Source organism: Thermobia domestica, chromosome 1, assembly GCF_964235325.1.
Source record: "Thermobia domestica chromosome 1, izTheDome1.hap1.1, whole genome shotgun sequence".
Taxonomy (NCBI): Eukaryota; Metazoa; Arthropoda; class Insecta; order Zygentoma; family Lepismatidae; genus Thermobia; species Thermobia domestica.
The window spans coordinates 161,292,347-161,318,178 of NC_137454.1; the positions used below are offsets into that span (position 1 = coordinate 161,292,347).

The window sequence follows — 25,832 nt, forward strand, 5'->3', positions numbered from 1 at the left end:
CGTAACTTCTCCTGGAAAAGCATCCACCCTTCAAGTAACTGCCCTCCCTACCATGGTATCTCCTAAATCCCTCCATGCTGTAAAGTTGTCTTCCAACTGATATTAAGAGTTTATTCCCAAATCCAAAGCATCAGCAAAACTACCAACCCTCAATTGTTTTAGTAATATCGAAATAATTTTAATCTGAATAAATTTAGACCGAAAAACATAACATTCAGCCTTATTATAATGTCTGGATGGACGGTTCCTAATAACACAAACTGCATTTCTGTCGATTTCAAATATTGAACTGAATCCGAACAAAACAGTCCTCAAAAAGGGCCCAACAGTTCTTAAACCGAACCGAACCGGTTAACCGGTTCTTGGAACACACCTGATTCTTAATAATATAAATTAAATATAAGAATATCAATAAGGTAATAATGTTTTGAATAAATATTCTGAGTATGATATTAACGTACAAAAATTCTAGTAGGTCCCTGAAAGATTTGGACCTACTAAAAATTTTATTATGAATTTCTACTACTACTGCAAATTTGTAGTAACAGATTATAATTTCAACATTCATTCCATAGTTTATTTAGTGTTATATTAGTCAACACGTAATCGTTAATTTATACAAGAATGGCGTGTCAGTGTTTTAATGGTTCTGTATTCAGATTGCGAAATTCGCACTGGAATGTTTCGACCCAAAGAGTTCATATATTTGAACGTCTAAAATTATTAAGCTATGAAAGATTAGGGATACCGTTAACCACTAGTTCATCCGTTAATTAAGCTTACATGTTAAATTCAGGATGACTCAGTAAAATCTCTTACATTTTAAAGGCTAATAAAATAAAAAAGGTATTGCAGATAGAATGTAGTTTATTCAAAAATATAAAATGGCATTGAAAACATTGTTTCAGTTCTTCTTCTAAAATTCTTCTTACACTCCCTAAGAAGCCCAAGAGCTCAACATAGCGGCCAGATTTTTTCCAACGTTGTTCAGAAATTCTCGACTCACTGCAAGATAGTATTGCGATCAGAAACATTTTCATTACATGGAATAGCAGACTTTAAATGAAAAGCTCTTTGCACTGTAATCACAGAACTGTTGCTCTTGACAAACATTTCGACTGCATACGCGCTATGAATTTGTGATTAAATCATAATGACGACTGAAAAGGGCGGGAGAGTGGTGAGCAAAAGCGACTATTCACACCCTTATCGCCCTTCCTCTGTAGCGGTAAAGACGATAAAAAGGTACAACGACTCACCAAAGGTAGTCATCAACCTGGTTCGGCTAATAATATCAATAGATTTAGAGTGGTAGTAATTGTTTACACATTAAAATATCTTCTGTGATTACATTTACTAGTATTCACACCTTTTATATTGAAATCACAAAACGATGATACGTATTAAACAATTTTATTCGTTGATTTTCTTTGAACGAATATGCACATAGACTGTATTGCAATCGTACATGTTTGTTAGGTATCTATCAACAACAACATAGCAACTCATTATCCTATAATGTATATTTCTTACATATATTAGAAACATTCTTCTTTTGTTATTTTTAAATTAACATTATATCTGGTATAGTGCTTATGTAGAAGCACTTTCTGCCCAAAAATACAAGTAATTATCAATTTATACAAGTATCTCGTTGTATAAAAATGTCGCCCGACGATGGGACTGAATATAAAAGTTACAAGGGAGCTTGGTTTTTATATTTAAGAACCACTGGTCCGTTTATAAGAACAATATTCCATAATTACGTCCTTTACATTTTGATCGACCCTCGCATATATATAACATTATTTATTTTCATTCATATAAATATATTTATAATAAATCTTTCATTTCATTATCATTTATCTTTTATTACATTAATATATATTTTATTATTAAAACGTCGTCGCTTATTTATATAATTAACGAAGGGTACGAGTTCAAAGTAGTAAGAAGCAATTACATTTTAAAACATGAGTCACCATGATCAAGGGCGCATTATATATTAATTACTTTAGATGATACTCTACAGTATGCATTGTATCAATTGGGCGTCAGAATATAGAAGGATCTTATTCAAGTAACATATAAGATTGTGCATGAAGACAGTCGTCGAATAATTAGCTTAATAGAATGAATCATATACGAGGGCTATCCAGAAAGTAGATTACGTTTTGGAATAAAAAATCAACAAAGTATAGGAAACAAATTTTATTATATACAGATGAAAGCCACACACAAATACTACTTTTCGACATAGTCACCATTCAAATTAAGGCATTTATCGTAGCGATGTACGAGCTTGGAAATTCCTTCGTCGAAAAATTCGGCCGCCTGCGACTTCAACCACTTCGTTACCTCTTCTTGCAGCTGTTCGTCGTCATCAAAACGCTGCATAGCCAGCCACTTCATTGCTGGGAATAGGTGGAAGTCGCTCGGTGCCAGGTCGGGACTGTACGGCGGATGAGGAAACAACTCCCACTGAAAAGATTCAAGAACTTCACGCGTGACATTTGCCGTGTGGGGCCGGGCGTTGTCGTGAATCAACAAGATCTTAGAGCTCAACATTCCTCTGCGCTTGTTTTGAATTGCTCTTCTGAGGTTTTGCAGAGTTTGGCAATACCTTTGAGCGTTTATTGTAGTGCCTCTTTCCAGGAAGTCCACCAAAATCACACCTTTTCTGTCCCAAAAAACAGTCGCCATCATCTTCCTTGCCGACATTGTTTGCATGCATTTCTTGGGTTTTTGGGGAGAACCTGTGTGCCCCCACTGCATTGATTGCAATTTCGTTTCACAGTTCACGTGTTTCACCCATGTTTCGTCACCAGTAACGATGCGATCGAGTAAAGAGTCACCATCCTTATTGTAGGCGTCCAAAAAGTGCAACGCTGCAGCTATTCGCTGATTTTTGTGGTCCTCGGTCAAGATTTTTGGAATCCATCTTGCACAAAACTTGTGGTAACCAAGCTTTTCGCTGATGATTTCGTGCAACAAACTTCGCGAAATTTGTGGAAAACTCAAAGAAAGTTCCGTTATTGTGAACTTTCGATTTTCACGGACTTTAACATCGACTTTTTCGACAAGTTCGGCAGTCACTTTGCTGGGTCTCCCACTTCGATCTTCGTCCTGAACATTGGTTCGGCCATTTTTAAACCTTATGACCCACTGTCGCACTCCACCTTCAGTGATAATGTTGTCCCCATACACTTCACACAGCTGCCGATAGATTTCTATCGGTTTACAGTTTTTTGCTGTCAGAAACCTTATTACTGCACGCACCTCGCAGCTCGCGGGATTTTCAATTAACGCAGACATTTCAAACCGTCACAGTATCTTAACGGAGCACAGCACGAACCTCTCACTAGCACGGCTAGATGCCGACTGAGCTGCGCAACGCTCTGACCCCAAGATGGCCGCGCTAGCCCCGCCCCTAGCGGACACAGACGAAAACGTAATCTACTTTCTGGATAGCCCTCGTACTTAACATAATCTTTGACAATTAAGTTTCAACACAAATCAAATATACTATAAATAACCTTTGCTTTTAATGAATCGAACTATAATTCTTCATATTAACAAGAAAGAATAAAAATTATTTGAAAATTATCATTGGTTAATGAGAATTAAAGAAAATTAAATTGAATAAAAATCAAAAATTAAACGTAACCTATGTTCGGACGAACAAAAGGAAGAAAATAAATCTATTTTTACACAAACAGAAGATACCCTTTTATTTTTTTTTAAATTTTTCATTCAGTTCCTTTATTACTAGAATAGGGATTGATATTTCAAAATCTTGAATAGCTATTGTCACACGAGTAATTCCAGCTACTCTCTTTTTATGTTTACCGGTAAAATCAACTATAATAAGATTCTCAGCCTTTTGTAACTTAGGATTCGAATAATTACTAGTAATTGCTTTCCATAGCGGATATGATAATAAAGAGGCGTTTGCTCCTGTGTCAAGTAAAGCTTCTGTGCTTAACCCATTGATTTTGACAGGTATTTTAGCTGTACTGTATGATTTTAAAAATACAAAATTTTCTTCAACATCAAAACCATCATTGACAGTATCATCTTTGGACCAACAACGATTTACTACAGGCATAAATTGGTACTGACACCTATTAACTGCTATTTCCGAATAATTATTTACAGATACGTCATGTAAAAGGTCGTTTTCATCATTAACATGAACATGTAAGTTGGAAGATAAATGTTCATAAGAATCAATAGCTGACATGAGTTTGACGTTATCGCATAAATGTGAAGATAAATGTTCATGAGAATCTATAGCTGATATGGGTTTAACCCCTACCACATCAGCTGCAATTAGTTTAAATTCATACTCGTGTATGGTTCCAATAAAGTACATTGTACAGCACAATCATGATTATGTCCCGTATTACTGTTCTGTACAGGAATTGCATCAATATCTGGATTTTGATGCGAAGTGCCATCTCTTAACACCCGATTACGTCTATCCACGTAGTTTACTGTATTCCTGGAATTTCGCCATGTATTTCGTCTATTTCTGAACCTATTTTGGGTATATGGTCTTACATATGGATTGCCACGACTAATTAGGTTAGGCGGATTCCCTACATAGCTCTGCCTATTTTGCTCGTTCTGATTGCTTGAATTTACTCGGTTTCGGTTGTGTTCCGTATCGTTCACACTACGGATATTTAGATTCCGAACAGGTACAAAATGATCTGAATTATTTTTACTTTTGCCTATTCCTGCTTGTTGATTCAGAGCATGGTATTGAGTTTCATAACATTGAACAAGCATTAATAAATGGTTAAAACTCATACACTGGGTAGAAAACAGGATCTGTTGTAACTTAAACGGTAACAAATTTCGAATTGATGCTATGATTCTAGATTCCGATTGCAATGGATTTACGACTTTTAATTCGTTGTATGTATTTACAACAAACTCGACAACAGATTTGTGCAAACGAGGATTGAAATGTTGGTTTCTAATCGTGGCATCTCTATTTGCAAGCAAAAAGTCATTTTCGTAATTTGCGATTAGCGCTGCTTTGAATTCCTCATACGTACTAACGTGATCTCGTACTGCTTTAAACCATAAAGAACATGGTGGGAGTAATAAATGAGGGATTAGTTTCATATATTGTGATCTATCTATACACATTATATTGCACTCGTCCTGAAATTTTTCTTGGAAAGAAGTAGCATTCTCATTACATTTACCACTGAACTTACTCATAGCACGTATTTCACTCATCTTTACGCTTAACTTTACCTTCCTTTTATCATTCCGTGTTCTTGTTGAGTGACAATTCCTACCTATGGCGTGGTGTGTAGTTGCACCATCTCTTTTCCGCCCATCTGTACTCCTCGGATGAATTTCTTCCAAAATAATGTCCTCATCAGATACGGGTGAAGGCGAAGTCATCTCTTGTGAACAAGGGAATTCTACACGATCATTATCCATGTTGTTGTGGTATGTGTTGTCCTTGATCTGTAGTGTCCTGATTTTCTCTTGTAAGGTAGCTATCAACTGTGTATTCATACGTATCTGGTTGGAGTTATCCGTGACCTGAATCTTTTGTTGCTGTACCGAAGATTCTATTACTTCCAAATCCCTTTTTACACCACTGACTTCTTGGATTAGATGGTTTTGATTATCCTGGCAATCCTCAGATATTCTTTTTAATTTTTCATCAAACTGCGAAGTGATGTCATTCATTGCCTGGATAATAAATTGTTTCGTCTCATCTGACTTCTGCTCCAATCGTCTGTTGGATTCCTCGGACTTCTGCTCCATCGTCTGCTTTAATTCTTCATATTGTCTGTTGGATTCCTCGGACTTCTGCTCCATCGTCTGCTTTAATTCTTCATATTGTCTGTTGGATTCCTCGGACTTCTGCTCTATCGTCTGCTTTAATTCCTGCTTCATGGCTTCCATATCGTCTTTTCGGCTTTGTTCTTGCCGCTGTAAGACTAGTAAAATTCGGTCTTCTAATGTCATTTTTGGTGCTGCACTTTGTTCACCGTTATCACTATCACTGGTTCCTTTCTCCATTGCCTCACCGTTCATTTCTCTTGTGATTATTCTACCACTTCTAAGTCTTGTCAAGTTCGTAGTCATTAACCTTATTACAGAAGTAAATTCACCCTTACTTTACTTCGGGATATGAATTTACAAGAATCCCGGGTGAGGTAAACCAAAATTTTTACAACGACTCACCAAAGGTAGTCATCAACCTGGTTCGGCTAATAATATCAATAGATTTAGAGTGGTAGTAATTGTTTACACATTAAAATATCTTCTGTGATTACATTTACTAGTATTCTCACCTTTTATATTGAAATCACAAAACGATGATACGTATTAAACAATTTTATTCGTTGATTTTCTTTGAACGAATATGCACATAGACTGTATTGCAATCGTACATGTTTGTTAGGTATCTATCAACAACAACATAGCAACTCATTATCCTATAATGTATATTTCTTACATATATTAGAAACATTCTTCTTTTGTTATTTTTAAATTAACATTATATCTGGTATAGTGCTTATGTAGAAGCACTTTCTGCCCAAAAATACAAGTAATTATCAATTTATACAAGTATCTCGTTGTAAAGGGTAAAGGTTTTATTCAGTATTATTGACAATACTTGGATTGTAAATTGAGTTATTTCAACACGGAACAGAATAGAGTAATTTAAACTAGAACAAAGTAACTTCAAAGTGTTTTCAACACCATTTTATATTTTTGAATAAACTAGTTTTTATCTGCAGTATTTCTTAAGACATTAGTCTTTCAAATGTGGGAGATTCTATTGGGTCACCCTATGTATCCTAATTAGCCCTATATGTGAATTAATGTAATTTGCAAGCTTCTGACAACAATATAATTTTATTCACCCCCAGTAAGTTTTTAGTGGGGAAATTTTCTTCCAAAAATATTAAGTGGGGAGAAATTCCCTCTCATCCCTCTCATCTATATCTTTAGAAATCGGTTATTTAAACGGAAGTCTTAATAACCTTGAACTTGAACAACACCAGTATTGTAGGTAGGCAGAATCTCATTATGACTAGAATTTTAAACAAATATTTTAAGAAAAATTAAACTTTCATTATAATGACATTATAATATTATAAGAATAACTTAAATATCATAAAATTGTACCTATTACATTAATATATATAATTTTACCGAATTTAATTACTTTAATGTGATGACTAGCAACAATATATTAAATGTAGTTTTAATATAATCTTTTTTGTTCTATTTATTTATAGTGTGCATTTGCAATTAGTTTGAATCTAGAAAGCTTGAACGTTTTAATAACGTAAAACTGGACATATTCCCCTCATTTGACTTATTTGGTATTGAGTGTAATCAGTGGTGTATTTAGGAGGGGGCTTCCGGGCTTAAGCCCCCCCCCCCCCCGAAATCTTACTTACTATAGTAAAGTATATGAAATATCTTGCAGAATTTTCACATTTTCAGGCAAAGCCCCCTCGAAAGTTAGCAAAGCCCCCCCGAAACAAAATCGCAAATACGCCACTGAGTGTAATATTCCCCCCTCCTCTTCCACGGTACTGTATATATTTGTATTTTGTCATATGAAGTTCTATATTTTTGCTTAAAATTGTTCGTGCTATTGAAATAGAGAATATTATTATTATTTATATCATCCGATTCTATTAAAAAGTGGTCAATATAGTTGGATTATCCAGTTTTAAATATTACATAAACAATCTCTGCTTCTCTTAAAAAAGTTATGTGAGTGGAAAGATAAATTATTGCTGTAGATACGTCGATATCATTGAAAATCTTATAGATAAATGGAAGACAAAAAAAAAGCCAAACGGAAACTCAAATGGGCACTTCAGAAGTATAGTTACACCTGAAAAGGTCGAGTGTAAGTTATTGTTAGGAACTAACTGCCTTTGGTTATCACCAGTAAGTTTCCAGCTTGAATTCCCAGTTGGTCTGAATCTGTAAATACTGCAGGGAAGTCCCGAGGCCAATATCTCGCCCTGGCTGACGGTTTGATAACTTGGTGGTAGTGAAATATTTACCACGGTTGTAGAATCAATATCGTAATGTTCTTTTTTCTTCTAGACTTTTGTTTGGACGAAACAAACTGTGGAAATATAGTTTGTTGAAAGAAATAGCGAGATGACCAGAAAAGATTTTATGTAATTTTTTGTGATTCATCACAATTAAAAGAATAGAAACTGAGATAGTGGCGTTTCAAGACAGTTTTTCTAGTTCACACCCGTTAGAAAGTGTAATTTCTATGGTCGGTTAGTACTTTTCAGTATTCTAAATAAGTGAAACAATAAAAACAATAAAAGTAACCACCATATACTTATACATAATGTTACGATACTACACGTCGGAGGTTCCTGGTTCGATTCCATCGACGGACTTTGATTCACGACATCTACTTCTCTAGATTATTTTTTTCTTTCTTCGGAAAGTTCAATTATGTTGCCTCAAGCTTCCTAGAAGCATTTTCGTATACCTTTGTGTTTTATTAAAGATGAGTGCAATAGCACATTCCTTTAACCTTATAACAAGTCAATATCCTTGTTTGTTTCCTTACCTTTGTGCAATCTATCAACCTCCTACTTGTGTCTGGCTACGTTTTCATTTATTGGCAGTGTCACTAGACTGCGTTTGATGACATTGCTCACATTCAACTAAATTGTAAATATTTCGAGCGCCCAGTTAGCTCTTCTCTAGCTGATTCAATGGATTGCCCCAGCTAATTGGTAACTACGTCGGCGATTATTGTCAAGTGTGTATTTAGTGTTTAGTCCTTTTTGCTGAGGTTTAGCTTCGCACTTGGAATTCCTCAGAAAGCACAACTCAGGACTAGGAGGTGAATTCCCCAGCTTGTGAGGTCTTCGACTCTCAAACGTTTTGACATATGTGACGTCACGAACACGGTGTTATGATTAGGTGAGTTAGGGATTGACCATATTTGGTATTGAGAAAATCAGGAGGTGTAGTTTTAGGCCTCAGTCCGGGAAACAAAACTGGATGGTGGGTGTTTCTCGGGGTACTTCGTTTGGAGTTGTGAGAAGAGCAACCAACTAGAGAGAGAGAGGCGAATGGAGCATCAACCATTTATGAAGGTACAGTAAATACGTCGAAACATCAAGTGACTACGCCAGATTTATCATTAATAATCTAACTATACCTTTCCTTATCTGCTGCACTATTGAAAATGCAAATTTGTGTTCGAATTATAATTTCAAAATACCTTTGAGCTACATTTCCCTTATACCTTAGTTGTTGAGGTATCTTTCAGGCGAAATTTACTTTCATATTCCAGTGTAAGTTGCTGGTGGTGGAGAAACAACCCCAAAATTTAGTCACAAACCAGCCACTAGACAAATGAGGAGGGTTCATGAAGATAACCAAACCACGGAAAACACCAGAATTATCTAAATCTTCGGACTCGTAATGGAGACATACAGCATGTGCAAGCACACCCATTTAATGCAATCAATCGAAATGAGCTAATGTGACTTTTTTCCTATAAGATTATAATAAGCCTTAATAGAAATAATAATATGAACGCATTGTGATAGGATATTTGGCTTTCTTATCAGGTATGCCCACAAATTTTGGTTTGGATGGGTCTAAAGTTTAGGGGGGGGGAGTTCAATACTACAATACACCACGTCTATTGACTCGATATAATTTGACACCCAAAAAAACGATAAGTTCTGCCACCAATATTTTCAGGAAAAAATATTGATTGTTTTTATAAGAAAAGAAAGAGTTTATCAGATGAAGTGCAAGACTAAATCTTGGGCTTCAACAATTATTTCTCTCCTAAACAATATAGTTTTATGAAAGTGTAGTGCAAATGTATACCAATTTACGAAGTTTTCAGGAGTATAAGCACCCGGTGGATCCCCACGTGGATAAAAAAGCCCCTGATACTCACACTAGTTAATAAGACTATCCATGGCTTTGGATTGATTATTTTAACAAAAGAAACGCTGACCAAAGCTTTTGCTGTGTTAGATATCCGAAACCGTTATTATAATTTAAAATAAAGTGTGTTTTAAGGTTTGGTCAGTGTTTCTTTTGTTAAAATAACACACTAGTTAAATTTAGCATAATGCTAATCTATTTCGTGCAGTTCTCATGCTTTACTTTTTTCAATCAAATATACCAAGTATTACATCTTTCAAGTTCATTGCTAATTTCCTTTAAATAACAGCAAGGAAAGCAAAACAATATTTTCATTTCATAATTTGTCAGTCTTTTTTTTTTTTTTTTTTTTTTTTGCTTTAAATCGACTTTGAAATTTTGACACAGTTTAGTTTTCACCTCCTGATAACTTCTTTGGTCGATTAAGTCCTAACTTTTATTTAATCGTTCACAATCCGTCAATACATTAGATGCAATCAATCAATCAATCAACCAATCAATCAGTAATTTTTAATCGCTCAACAGAATTCTGTAAACAATACGATTTTTGCCACAAGAAATATTCGTACAAATGTTTCCATGTCAAATAGGTCTTAGACTCACGAGTATTGAGAGAGTATTTTATGATAACATAAACATCAAGGAACTAATGGAGAATATACGAGAATATATGGCATATATTCATCTAATATTTCAGGATACCTTTTCTTTAATCCAGTGATGTAATGGAGGTATAAGAGTGGGCATAAGCTATATTTTTGAAAACGGCCGAGCATATACCTTCCAAAAATATTAGCAATACACAACTATAAGGATATAATAATACACTAGCAAACACATTTTTAAATCAACCAGTATACTACCACACAACACGTATTCACTTTTGCCACTTTCAAATACATTGAGAGAATTGTTCCAGCGCGTCAAGTACAATCTGCGAACTTGAAGTAAGTTATGCCAGAAAAACAGAACATTGTCGCAGCCTTTTCGGAAATGTTATAGCTGAACGTACGTTACTGCAAATAACAATATTTCGCTTGTTAAGGAAGAATGTTGAAATCGGAAAATCAGTTCCAAAATTTCTTTCAGATTTTCACAACACAGAAGGAAGATGTTATCATCGTAGGCTACCAATGTAACAACGTACAATGTGTTTTCATAAGCTATTCATTTTTCTTACAAGAAATATATATTTAATTGAATCGTTGAGTTCGAAAACCGGTCATCTCCATCGAAGCTAATTTGAGAGGAATGACAAACAAAACTAATCAGTATATATATATATATATATATATATATATATATATATATATATATATATATATATATATATATATATATATATATATATATATATATATCTGACATATAGGGTTATTTTTATTTTTGGGAAGTAGAAAAATGTCAGTTCTACGGTCCGAAAGTGAAAACAACCCCATATATCAGATACATGTTGACTAATTTAGTTTTATCATCTCTCTCAAATTAATTTCGATGGAGATGACCGGTTTTCGAACTCAACGATTCAATTTATTTAGGCAGGAAAACTATAACTGAAAGAAATATCAGAGATTATACATATTTTTAAAAAATATAAAATTAATGCAATTTTATTCTATCTTAATTTAAGAATCTCTGAGAAATAGTTGTAAACCTCTTACCCCCTCGGTATGACCACGGAAAGTCGTAATTTTGTTCATTCAATTAGTTTTTTTTATATTGAGACAAAGAGAAATACAGATAATTGATGATTAAGAGAATATATATTTCCAGTTTCAATCGCTAAAGTTTATTCTTTCACTCTGTTTAAAGCGTCCCCTTACAGGAAATTAGTCAATAACAGCTGTCAACACTACACATTCAAATCTTTTTTTTTGAACGTTGGGAGACCGCAGTTCCTCGCTCCGTTGCTCTCACTTCCCTTCTGTACTACACAGAGTAACCCATCACGTTCTCAGCCCTGTTGTGAATGGATGTGATGATGATAAAAATGCTTATAAATGAGGGGAAAAGTGGAGACTCTATTTCAAATTTAAATAATTTCTGATGACTTTAATGTTACAGGAAAGAAAAGAAAGGAACTGAGTTATAATACTCTAAATATTATTAAATATCTTAAGGAACAATAAACAACACAATATTTGGTGGTTCACGTGTTTTTGTGAACTGCGTAATACGATGTATTAATATTTATTGTTGGGTTATTTTATATATTAGTAGGTAAAATCTTGCTTTATTTAAGTTCAACCGTATTGCTTATCCATTTGAAATACAATCAACACATTGTTAGTTTACTTTATTCCCCACAATGATATGAAATTCTTATAATACTGTATATCTATTGCATTAGTATGCAAACCATCACCTACATAAAAAAAAATCACAAATATATTTATAAACACATATAGAGTGACCCTCTATACAAATATGCTATAACTTCATATATAGATATAGTTTGACTTCCAATTCACTAACACTCCCGTCATAAATTATACTGTAAAACTTGTCCAAAACTCACATATTAATATTTGTTTATCATATCACTTAAATATTTTATCTTGGGTGCCTCACCCAAATCATGATGTCAGTTAAATATAAATCCTGGTAGAATCTCCTGTTTTGGATACATAGAACCAAACCTCCATATAAACAATTATTAACATACAAAGATATCTAAAATGTGTCTCTATGACTAAGGAATAATGTTCCCAAAAGTAGATTGAACTAACATAGAAAGCTACCTGCCTATCAGACTCACTATGTCCACTTAGGCAGTATTTTATGTAATAAAATTTATATATATACTTTCTAGACACATTGATTTATACCACTGCACTTCATGCTTTCATTTTGTCAGTAGGATAGGGAAAAAGAAACAGATTGTGCTTGAGAGAAAAAGTTAAGAAAAATATATATATTTGCACAGTATGTCCAGTATAGAGAGTCACGCAGAGAACTTGGTGAATGCGAAAAGAAAAAAAATGTGCTACCGATTAATTACCTGATTCTACTTCATTTGAATAATAATACTACATAATATATGCGATTGAGACATTTATTGAAAAGATTTACGACTGATATTCATGAAGTATTACTTCAGGAAAAAGAAACAATCGTAACAATCTTGTGGTTCTGCAAACTGTTCACCCACTCACAAATCAAAACATTACATATACATTAAATGGATTCTAGTTTTAATTGAGAATGTACTGTTTTAGATATAAATAAATGCACGAGTTCTGTTTAATATCTCTGTAGTTTTTTCTCCCTGAGAGAACTCAAACTGTCTGGGACGACTAAACACAGTGGCCATACACTTATAAAACTAAGCAGCGTTGTAAAGAAACGTATTGAATGTTTTCTTTCGTTAAAAATTAAATGTCTGTGTCCTTCACACACACACACACACACACACATACATACATACATATATGTACACACAGGACTAATGAGGATGTCCTGTCCCATTTTTTCCTGTCTCTGTCGTCTTTCAGCTTTCTGCTAATGGACCTAGGAACGACCATTTCCCTGTGTCTTCATTCATGGCTGAAGTAGAAGAATTGAACAACTGTGCGAATCTTTTTTGTAGTAAGTTTTTCGTCTCTTTTCTATCTCTACTTAAGTTGGAAAGGAAGAACCGATAAGAACAAAGGATGAAAGAAGAAAGAAAGCGAAAAAACCTTTTCGAACTCGATTAACCAAGTCGACCCTTTTCCAGGAACCGGAAAGTGCGAACGGAAACAACGCGTCAATTGGTATTTTCTTTCTACAAGAGACGAGAAAGTAGAACTGTTTTTTGCTCCATTCGTAGGACTATCCCATTTTGCTTTCTTTCCTTTTCTTTCCTCTCCCTTCCCCCGTCATGTAGAAAATAGACGATTTAGTTTCACACTGTGCCCCTTCCAAATACCATTTTGTAACATTTCTCAGCTCCCACGGGAAAAGGTAAGAGAGAATACTTAGTGTATTGGTGTTCCATTGAGGCCAATTTCCCACCGCTAATGGAGGATGTCAATATATGTTTGTATCTAATTTCTTGCACTTAAACCCCACAGAAGAGGAAATAGATATACCTATATATGTAGGCTTACGCTAGTCACATCGTTCGGAAAGCAATTAAAGAGCGACATTTTACCCAAGGAGGTGGAAAATCTGGTTGCTGTAAATGGAAAACAAAAAGTAACATTTAAGGCTGTCAGATTTGATTATTAGCTGCAAAGTACATCTCAATAACCATTAGGTTGGTCGCAGATACAATTTGAATAATGTGCTAACACATTTCGTGTAAAGCAATAAATTTCATTCATTTTCTCTAATCCAGACTACTACTAGTGTTATAAATTGTAAGTAGGTATATATTAATAATTACGTACCTACTGGGATTGTACAAGTATTCTTTCTGTCCCATTCATATATGTACAGTGGGACCGCGGTGGCTCAGTAGCAGACCGTTCACCTCTGGTGCTTGGGGTCCTTGATTCAATCCCAGCTCGTGTTAAATGAGCTTTGTGGTGGACAAGCACCGTGTGTGTGTGTGGGGGGGTTTCCTCGGAGTCCGTCCCTTTCCTCCCACTTTCTTCATTCTAACATTTCATTCACTTCTCATCATCGTTTCCTTTAGCCTAGTCGGCATACCATGGGACTAAAATAAAGATTTAATTTAATTTTTCATATACGCGTATACAGGATGAACCATTTATCTTGATATGCTCTTATAACTTTTAAATTAATAGATACAAAACGCTGACATTTTTTACTACTTAAATATCTGCAGAGGGGTTGTTTGACATACTCTGCAATACAACCAGGTTAATAATGTTAACTCAATATTGTTATATTTGTTTCGAATGACAGTACGTCAGATGATTTCATATTTCAAATCTACATGTTAAGCAAAATCTTAATTACTCAGTGTTGTAACTCAGAACACTACAGGATCACAAACATCGGAAAACGACATAAGTTTGGAGGCTTTTAAACAGTAATGGCGCAAATGAGACGGAAGGGGGCAATGCAGATCCAAAGTACCTTAGTATAGAATACATAGTCATCACATGACGTACCTTAGTATGGAATACAGTAGAAACAGTTACAAGGAATTGAATATTTAATTTTTTCAAAGGACTTTATTTCGAAAAAGTGTTAATAAATACATATTCAATTACGTAGTGGATTTTTAGCAATTTGATATATCAAACAGTTTAGGAGATATGACAATAATGGTAAAGATTGCTGTATTGTTTAAAATGTATTGTGGGAACCTTTTAAAATATCTTTATACTTCCTTTACTTCTATAACGCTACAACTATTCTTTCTGGAAAGTGTAATTACAGAAATTACTGTAATTAAATAATTTTAAGTGTTGCAAACTTTACTAATATTTACCATTATGTCTGGAATGGTTTGAGATACATGTATAAATGATGTATAAATGCGTAATACTCTAACCTTCTGCCATTTGAAAACTACAACTTTGTGTTGGGTTGGCAACAAAGTTAGCCTGGTGGTATCGCATAGTATGGCAAACAATTTCCTCCTACTGATATTTACAAGTTACAAAATTTCATAATTTCTTTTATCTATTAGCTTATGAGGACATATCAATATAAATGGTTCGCCTTATGTATAGTTAACAGATGTACTGTATGTGCAGGATTGTCTTTATAAATTTTCCATCATGCATGAAGATCGTACAGGACCCATATTTGCCCTATGCTACTTTACTAATATAGCAAAGAAGATATCCTCAATAGACCATTTTCAAATATCAACTTCTGTTAGTTCATGAAGTACCCATTAATCAAAATGGACAAATATGTGTACAGTTAAAATATTAAGTTTTTAAATGCCAAAACAACTTATTTTGGCTGTGTGCTTAGAAATCTGATGCCGTAATATAAAGTATTGGACATTCATGAGCAATCGAATTAGACGTACTTGATAGTAGCGCGTAGCACCCTTTTCGCCTTGATGATGGCGATGCAGTGTGGCATGGACACCACAATACATAAAATTAGAAGAGTCACATTGGTCCACGATCGCTGCGCAGCCTTCCATTATCCACGAAGATTGGTCGGAGCTGGGTCCAGGGCTGTATGTGAAATAAAAGCAAATATATATATATATATATATATATATATATATATATATATATGAATGGTTAAAGGAACATTTAGGAAGAAGTAAAGTCTCTTTTGTGCGAACATTAGTAGACACTACATAAAAACAGAGGAAAAATCTGGATGATTTCGAAATAATGGTTTGGAGAAGAATGGAGAGAATTAGTGGTCAAATGGAGAAAGAATGAGGAAGTATCAGAAATAGGTGAGAAAAGAATAGTCTTAAGTGTAATTAGGAAGAAGAAAATACGGATGAGATATTGGCTGACGAGAAACTGTCATGAAGAACGCAAGGACAAGAAGAGGAGGGCAGAAATGACAAGTCTACAGTCGATGGGCGATATTAAACTAGAAAAATCATACGTGAAGACTAGGAGGTTAGCTGAACATCGTGATGTATGGAAATTCTCGGTTTGTGACAAGTCACCCGCCAATATTGGCAGAATAACTATGATGATGATAATATAAACCTACTTCTTAATTTTATTAATAGAGAAGAGTGGAACAGATTCATTCACTATAATTCATTAAAAAATAAACACACAAAAATCTAGGCAGTCGAATGTAGATTCCCTCACTCACGGAACAACTGTTTTTTTATAGACAGCCAATATGAGACATTTATTTTTGAGTTGTGATAGAACGTAAGAACTATTTCTTTTCCTTGTTTTTATTTTTGCTTATTCTTGCTTTCTGTCGTTAATAAGAGAAAAGGAACTATAGCGATAATAAAAAATTTCGATATTTCAAAGCATATAAACGCTTCATGTGCCCTACAGGTCAAATAAAAGGTATAGACCACCTCATTAAATCTTCTCGGTTTCATTTCTAAAGTTGAGTCGTGTCATGGAGCAGTTATTACGGAAACATTTTATTTACGAAATGTGAACAAACAATAAGTGTTTTCGGAAAACTGTCCGAAGAAAAAATTACAACCAAGGGAAAACTACACTTGATTAATTCATGAGAAATCGTTTATGCTACATTGTAGATTTTTTTTTTATTTATAAAATAAGAACGAAGACAATTGAATAATGTTTGAGAAAACTGTCCAGAAATAACTTAGTTGCCGGGAGTAAGTGACCCCTTAGGATTTTTAATGAAGAATTAAACCACGTTAAGAATTACACCACCTTATAGGATTCTTAAAGAAATATTTATTTCTTATGTCACACAAAAATAAAACTGCGTTTAAACACATTTGTAACAGATTTTGAGGAGCAAATTGGTCAAAAAGATTTTAAAATTTAGTCAATGCTTATCCAGAGAGTGCTAATTCTCAAACCAGTATTCAAGTAAGATTTATAACATTTATTCTTGTCGAACACTTTGACAAGAATTTTAGGAATGAACTTAAAAAAAATGGATCAAAAGATTGCGATTTTGGCCAAGAATTTTATGAATGGGGATGTCCAATAATTAGCTTTCGGATCAGGGGCTACAAAATTTTTGAACGGTCGCTAAATCGAGTTTTTTTTTTTTTTTTTTTGTACGGAATAAGCATATCATATTGACTTAAGTGATAGTTTTGGTTTGGCTACACTATATGTAGTTCTCCAGATATAAGACCTAGAAGAAAATTTTTGAAAGAAATATATTGGATCTTTTGATCCAAAAAAAAGTGCTAATTTTTTAAGAAATGAGACCATTGGAAAACACACTATAATAATTACATTTTGGACTCTAGCTATATAAGTTCATATGTAAATTTGTAGATGGTAATATATTAATGTGAGGATATCTAAATTTGTCAAAAACATACATCCGGCCACAAGAGTAGACAGGCCATTATTTTAACCTACACATTGTAAAAGTTGATTTAAGTGATTTGTGAAACTTCACCTCGTTAACAAGAGTTATTTTATTTGAACCCCATGGCCAACCATTTTGATTTCTTTTTCTAACTTCGGACTGTTTCACAAGCGAAGTGATGTCGTTCCGTAATATCAAGACTTTGACCCAATTTACCGAAATATGCTTTTCATTTGACGTTCACAAAGTTTTCAGGATATTTGTATCTAAAAAAACAACTGAAAGTGCATCAGACCTATTCACTGTCGGGTTGGATTTTAATATTCCCTTTCACTAGCGAGGGTATAAGAGATGGAATTGACTGACCATAGACCAATCAATAATTGTAATGAAGCAAAGTAAATAGGATATATTGAAGTGGAATCTGAATTGCTATTACTGTTTTTTTTATCAGACATATACCAGAAAACAAACATGGAATCACATGTACAGAAAGTATGCCTGTTAGTAACTCACCCATTCATGTGCTCCCATGGATCTTTAGTTTGAAGTGGAATCCAAACCAAATGCATTCTCACAGACAATTAAATACATGACTTTCATAGGCGATAAATCTAACCGTTAAACTAACCCACTATTAAGGTTCCCTTTGAAGATATTGTCTCTATTATTAAATAGCCTCATTCAGTTGTCTGAAATTTTATTAGTCATTAAATAATAATGATGTTGAAAACTCATAGGTAATCTATATCAGAATAATGGAGTCATTTACTTGAACCCTTATCTCTGTAGTTTGTAATTCCGTTTCTTTTATGTTAAGTTTTCGATATGTATGATAGGCTATTGAACAGCCGAGAGTTCCACTGCAGATTTTAAGCAGTAATACCTCACTCCAATTTATTGATTGCGATTTGTATTTAAGACCTTTATTAGTAGTGAAACTATATAGGATGAGACCTACAATTTAAAGTAGGATCTAAATCACTGTAGTGCTTTCGATGTTCTCACATCAGGAATTAAACTCAGGACCTTCTTCACCGAAGACATGTGCGTTTTTCTTTTTTGTTCTTTAAAACACTGAAGCGCCAAATATGCCGACACGTTCCATTTTTTATCACTTCATTTTTAAATTATTTTTTCACATATTATCTCTTAAAACGTTTATTTTAGTGATCTTTATTCTACTTTCTTACATTACGCAAACGATAAGGACTTAACCAGATAAACACCGAGAACAGGTAAAAACTGTGCATACTCTTTAGTGGAACTGAAACCCAGGATAGACTGACAAGGAGAAAGCAGACTTCGGCAATTGAATTTCAGGGTCAACATTCGCGAGGTAGTAGTGGACATTTAAAGTGTTAATATTAAAACCTGGGAGAGTGCAATAGCTAGAAATAGTGGAGAAAATGCGTCTTAAAGTGTCCGACTCTCCGCATATATATTATTACGCGTAAAGTTAAGTGACGGCGTGGCAGAGTGAGGAGCATCTACGTCTCACGCGCAAAAGGTCCCTTGTTCGATTCCCATTCGAGTTAACTTTTTTGTTTCCTTGGTTTAACCAATAAAGTAGCCATTTGTAAGTACAATTAAATATTATCCCACAATATGTTGATCATTAGTCAAAATAGTGTTCAAATTGTCTTAACTCGCTTTTCCGTGTCCTCTTCATTCGTAATGATTAGGGCAACCAACTTTATGCTTTATACAACTGTATATTATGCTTTATTTTTCCTAACATTATGCTTTATATGTTTCTCCCCTAAATTGTGCCTTAATATGCTGTTCCTAGAATTATACTTCATTTTTAAATATTTCTATTATGTATTTTATTCGCTTTTTTAAAAATTACACAAGCATTAAAAATGTATATGAAACTATTATATTTCCCCCTAAAAATTACATCAATACCACATACTACCTCATTTTCTACAATTTTCCTTAAGCTTTGTTTCGAAGAAGAAACATTTAGCTGCACAGTAGACTTCTCATATTTAATGAAAAATGAAATGACATTTTTGAGCTTTATATCCCACAATTATGCTGGGTAGACTAAAGGAGATGATAATGAGAAATGAGTCAAATGATGGAATGAAGAAAGTAGGAGGAAACGGAAGAACCCGGAGGAAACCCACGCACACGGTGTTTGTCCACCACAAGTTCACTTGGCGTGAGCTGGGATCGAACCAGGGGCCCCGTGCACCAGAACTGAACTCTCTCCACTGAGCCATCGCGGCCCCACTCATATTTAAAGGATTTACAGGTAGTACAAAAAGTGCAAAATAGATTACCGCTTCCTACATTGAAATAGTCAGTTGGGAATTCTCTTACTTTCTGAGATTGCATATACTTTTGATTTTGGCATCTTGGAATAAGCACAACCAGTCTTGTCTGTCTTTTAACACAAAGTGAGAGGAAATTAAAATCGTTTTGAGTGGAAGGTGCGGAGAGAGGAGTAATTCCTCCTTTCAATTGATACGCGTAAAGGCAATTGGCAGTTGATTTCCACCGTTTATAACATTGATAACAGCCTTTGCCACAAAATATATTTTTTCTTTGGCACAAAATATATCAACATATTTTTCTTTTATTGTACACATATACAGGGTTCTGGAATAAAAAGATTAAGCATTATGTTTTATGCTTTATTTCTGTAAATTATGCTTATAAAATTAGCATATTTGGATATTTAAAATGGTCAAAATCACAGATATGGTACCAACCATAGGTGAAAAATTCCATTATGCTCTTACTGCTTCTTATGGTTGTCCTAGTAATGATTGACAAAATGTATGCTATTCCTGAAATGAACGAGGAGTTACATTGTTAGTCTGCTATGCATTGATAGAATAGGTATCACGAAGGGAACCAGAGACGACCACGTGTTCTAGTGCCCAGAGTACTTTCCGTCTGTTCGCGGTATGAAATTTGCTGTAAGGTATATTTGAATGTTATGATGAGGAACCCACTTTACAAAAAACTGTAGGTGCCGTCCTCAGAAGCTCCATCATTCAGGGTGAGCATGAGGGGCAATTGCACTACCAAGAGTTTGAGGAACACATAAACTTTAATCGATTGTCTACTCACATACTAGTACAAAACGTGAAAGTCTTGTGTCAGTCGCGCTTTTGTCCCCCTAAAGCGAAGTCTGAAATGACGTCCTGGTTATAGCATACACCCAGTATTACCAAACGGGATTTTCCCTTCATTGCCCGTGTAGTTCGCACACTATCCATAGATATAGACACGAAGCATCAAGAACATGTTTTACACAACGACTGTGGTAACAATAATACAACTCGTGATATCAATATATTTACGGAATAAGTTAAATTTTATTGCTAATTAACAAGAAACATTGAAGGTTTTACAACTGATTTGAACATTTCTATGGTTTTATGTATTATAATCATATGGTGAATTCATATTTTACTTGTAGTTATAAATGGCTACTTTGTTGGTTAAAGCACAAAAAAACAAAAGTTGACTCGAGCGGGAATCGAACCCGGGACAATTTGCACGTGAGTTGTAGATGCTCCTCACTCTGCCACGCCATCACTTGATAACTTTACGCGTAGTATCATATATGTGGCAAGTTGGAAACTTTAAGACCTTTTTTCTCCGCTGTTTCTAGCTATTGCGCTCTCCCAGTCTGTAATATTAGCACTTTAAATGTGCACTAATACCTCGCGAAAGATGGCCCCGGAATTCATTTACGAAAGTATGCTTTCCACTTGAGTGTCGTAATCTGGAGCTGAACACCATGAACTCGTCAGCTAGTGATAACATAACTTTCAAATTTGTCATATTCGTTGGTATGATGAATTCAATAATGCCGCTAATTTTTTTGGACAATTTAACGTTTTATGATATATTAAATATCCTATATTATTTTCGTCTGCAAATAGTTGTTGTAGTAGTAACTGTGGCAGAAGTAATAATAATGGGTTTAAAAATATATAAATAAATATAATCTAATCTTTCCAAAACAGGTTGAATGAAGTAGGGTTTAACGATGTATATTTTAGTGATTATGCCATTTTATTTGATTACATGTGAGTTTAGCGTCCCTCTCAGCAGCAAGACTGATATGTAACTTACAGCTTAACATAGGATCGAAATACGTGATTTTCGTCAGAAATCGAACCTGAGTCCTCTGCGCCAAAAATACGTACGCTATCCACATAGCCAAAAGGGAGCTCAGTGATAGTCATAATCCTATCGATTTCATTCCCACTATTTACTGTTAGCCTGCTTGATGCTTCCAGTAGGAGTTAACTACGTACAGGTATATTCGGAACATATGCTTAAATATTCCACCCTGTTCCAACTACGCCACAGTCGTCAGAAGTATCAAATTGGAAACTATATCATTACAAAAAGCTTCCTTCTCATAGCTGACTCAGACTGCTTCCCTGAGTAAATCCGCTCATGAAAGTTCATCGACTAAAATTCTGGTTACATATGCTTCTAAACTGTTCGACCGTACCAGTAACCTGTAAAAGAAGGTAATAAAGAGGTAGGAAGAGAGAGAGAGAGAGAGAGAGAGAGAGAGAGAGAGAGATTCGCCATAAATGTCATCATTATATACAAATCAAATATTAAATGGTCTATGTTACATTAATTAGTCTGGAATCAGTGGCGGTGATAAGGGCTCCGCAAAACCCCATGCTGCAGGGCACACCTATAATTGTTATACACTTTTAACGATAAGAAGTTTCTAAGTGGTAAGAATTCAAACAAATGACGAAATTTTTAACTTCCATATTCAATGCAGGAAACACATTTATGATGCTTTTCTGGATGCAAATTAGAAAATAATAATAACGAAACATGATCGGCATCGCAACCAATTTTAAAAGTTAACACGTTACTCGTCAAGAAATAAATAAATCCAAATCAACAAGAAATAAATCCAAACCATTAGTTATGAGTTTATTTAACTACTTCATCACTTGCAAACCCATGGAAAAGGAAAATATCTTACAAGTAGTGTATAGGGTGCAGCGTTTTACCACTTTTTTTTTTTCGGAACGAAATGTAATACCTGCCAAAAGTGGCCCACCGACATGGACATTACAGGTACAGATTTTTTTTCAAATCAGATAATATCTTCTGAGAGAACTATTGCCTCAAAGTTTCAAAATTTCACTGAAAATTCAAAAAATACCAAAATTGTTCATGAATTTTAGTTATGTTAAAGTAAACATTTTTTGGTTAAATGCATATCAGTTACTTAGAAAACTGACATTCAAGTATAAAAATACCAGTTATGTGCCCTTGGGGGGATAGGGATGCCTCCTCTGGGGCCAGAAAAGGGGGCAAATTCAGTACATTTAAGTGGTTGTGCAGGTCCTCGCTCACCTGGTCATATAGCCTGTCCAAGCGTCCCAGAGTTTACCCCGTGGAAGTGGCTGCACCTAGGGCTCCTGCGCCAGCCCTACCCAACCAACCAACCATATGTAGGGCCGGATAAACTAATCCAATTCGTCACTGTCAGGAAAAAATATCACAAATTGGGACTTTCATTGCAATTTAGACACAGCTTGCCTAGAAAGTAAGGTTGACCTGATCATCCCGTCCCTAGCATCACTACCACATACTCGAGAGGCTGCTTTAGTGACTAATTTCACTGCCATCGTGTGGCATGGATAGAGGGTGGAGGACTATTCTGGCACAGTGTTGTCAGAAAGTGAAAGTTTGTCCATGAGCTATTTGTTTGATACCGTCCTTAGAACTGGTGGTACAGTTATTGAAACATCAGTGCTTTCCCAAAAGATCATTTCAGTGTAATCTTTTGCCTCAAAATTCAGTCTGGTAATGACGTTATATCTAATAGTGTTATGAAGATTCTCTGCTTCGTGTTTTCAAGCACTAAGAATCTTATCGGAATGCATCTTGTCGGACAGCAAGTAGACCATCAGTCATCATGGCGAAAAGAACATTCTCTGGGAGTGCGAGAAATGCATTCGTCTGAATGGATGAACGGATTACAGCCTGGTATTCATTTGGTAAGTATCTAGACCTATGAATGGTCTCAAAGACGTGACGAGAACCATTAGCAATGGAAGACTTGAGATATGTATCTCAGGTCTTTACTGAGTTTTCTGAGCTCTTCTGACTATGATGAGGTAAGTCACATTTTATTGGTTTGAATGACACCATTGGAAGCTTTTCACAGTCAGATAGTTTTGAACCTATGGGACCTGTGTAAGAATAGGGGGCTTGAATTAGCACCAATATTCGTGAAGAGAGCTCGGAAAGGCAGTTCATTAAAATACAAGAGACAAATAGCCTGTTAGTTCCTTTAATTTTTTACGAATACCTCCCTTCCAACCATTGTTAATGTTTGTTCCATCACATCCAAGAACCTCAACTTCATCAAAGCCACCTTCGATTTGGTTCATGATTTACTCGAAAATAGCCGTGGTCTCGTCATGACCAGAGCCAGAGGATGGTGTCACGTCACCAACGTATTGAGAATTAGGTTCAGCCACAAGTGATAAGTGCTCTTCTCTAACGATGCCTGTGTGTTTTAGTGTCTTCCCTTTGACCATCAAAGTATATGCTTTTAATGGGATCATCATTTCTAGAACTTTCTTTTAAATTCCGAGCAACTTTAAGTTTCGCATACCTTATTTTGCTCCTGTCCACAATAAAAGCAGAGTTATGTTGCTAGATTGTTGAGAAGTTATAATTCCAGCCTTTAAAGCTGCCTGAAGCACAGTTGATGTTATATGTGCCGCAGCCTTTTCGCTTACATTGTATCTCTGAGCAATATAGCAGTTGCAGTCAAATCTAGCTTCGGTTTAGATGTTCTGTCTCTGGGTTTGGTTTCTTCCTCAGAAGAGCTTTCCTCTGCTTTCTCTTCAAGGTCTGCTTCATTGTCACTGAAGTCATTTTTGTGATATAATAAATAAGATTGACTGTTTTTAAAAAAGAAATACAGAATTTTCTGTGAAAATAGTGTTTAGCAAACTATTATATGTAACGGCCAATTCATATAAGCTGAAGGCAACAGTAACCAAATATAGCGCTTGAGAAATGGCGCCCAATTTGAAGCGTATCCGGCTCGTTGCTGATAGCGACGCTGAGTTACGCAGATCGGGACAGAAGGGCGTTGCAGTATTGTGAGGTGGAGGGGTGGGAGTGTCATGGTGAAAAATAACGATGCTCTGCTACCACTATGAACCACCAGTAGAAGGAAAAGGCAAGGACGAAAATAGCTGTAGAAACGCTTAATTGCACTGAATTTGCCCCCTTTGCAGGCCCCAGAGGAGGCATCCCTATCCCACCTCAGGGGCATATAACTGGCATTTTGAGACTTGAATGTCAGTTTTCATAGCATCTGACATATATAAATCCAAAAATATGTTTACTTTAACATAACTAAAAATAATGAACAATTTTGGTATTTTTTGTAATTTTCACTGAAATTTTGAAACTTTGAGGCATTAGTTCTTACAGAAGATATTATCTGATTTGAAAAAAAATCTATACCTGTAATGTCCATGTGGGTGGGCCACTTTTGGCAGGTATTACATTTCGTTCCGAAAAAAAAGTGGCATAACGACCCACCCTAGTAGTGTACCAAAAAGGATGAAAATTTGCTTTGCACTAATTAAGAAAGAACATTTTTTAAAAATAAAAGGATTTTCATCACTCAATCGTTAATGTTTATGTTCCACATCAGAATTTAATAAATGCCATCGAAGGACAAAATAATCTCAGAGAGAGAGGTCCCAAGGCCGGTTTTGCCGCACTGTTTGGAGCATAAAACTCTTTTGTATCTATTATAACTGAAAATTGAGGAACATTACACACACATGCATAGTACTACAAATGAAATTATTTGGGAAACTTCTTGAATTTTGCGCTTGGAAACAGAAGAAATTATGGTTTTTAAATTAACTATAGTGAGTAGTTATATACATGACAAACGACTTAGGGTATTTCAGCCTGTAATACAATTTACTATACACTCCAAAAATAATCGTTGTTAACGATGATTTTTC

General features: G+C 35.0%; 1 protein-coding gene across 3 annotated transcripts in view; it reads left to right on the top strand.

The window, feature by feature from the left end:
* Positions 1-25,832, top strand: part of LOC145690438 (uncharacterized) — a 467,263-nt gene that overhangs the window by 244,691 nt on the left and 196,740 nt on the right. The window lies entirely within an intron of this gene.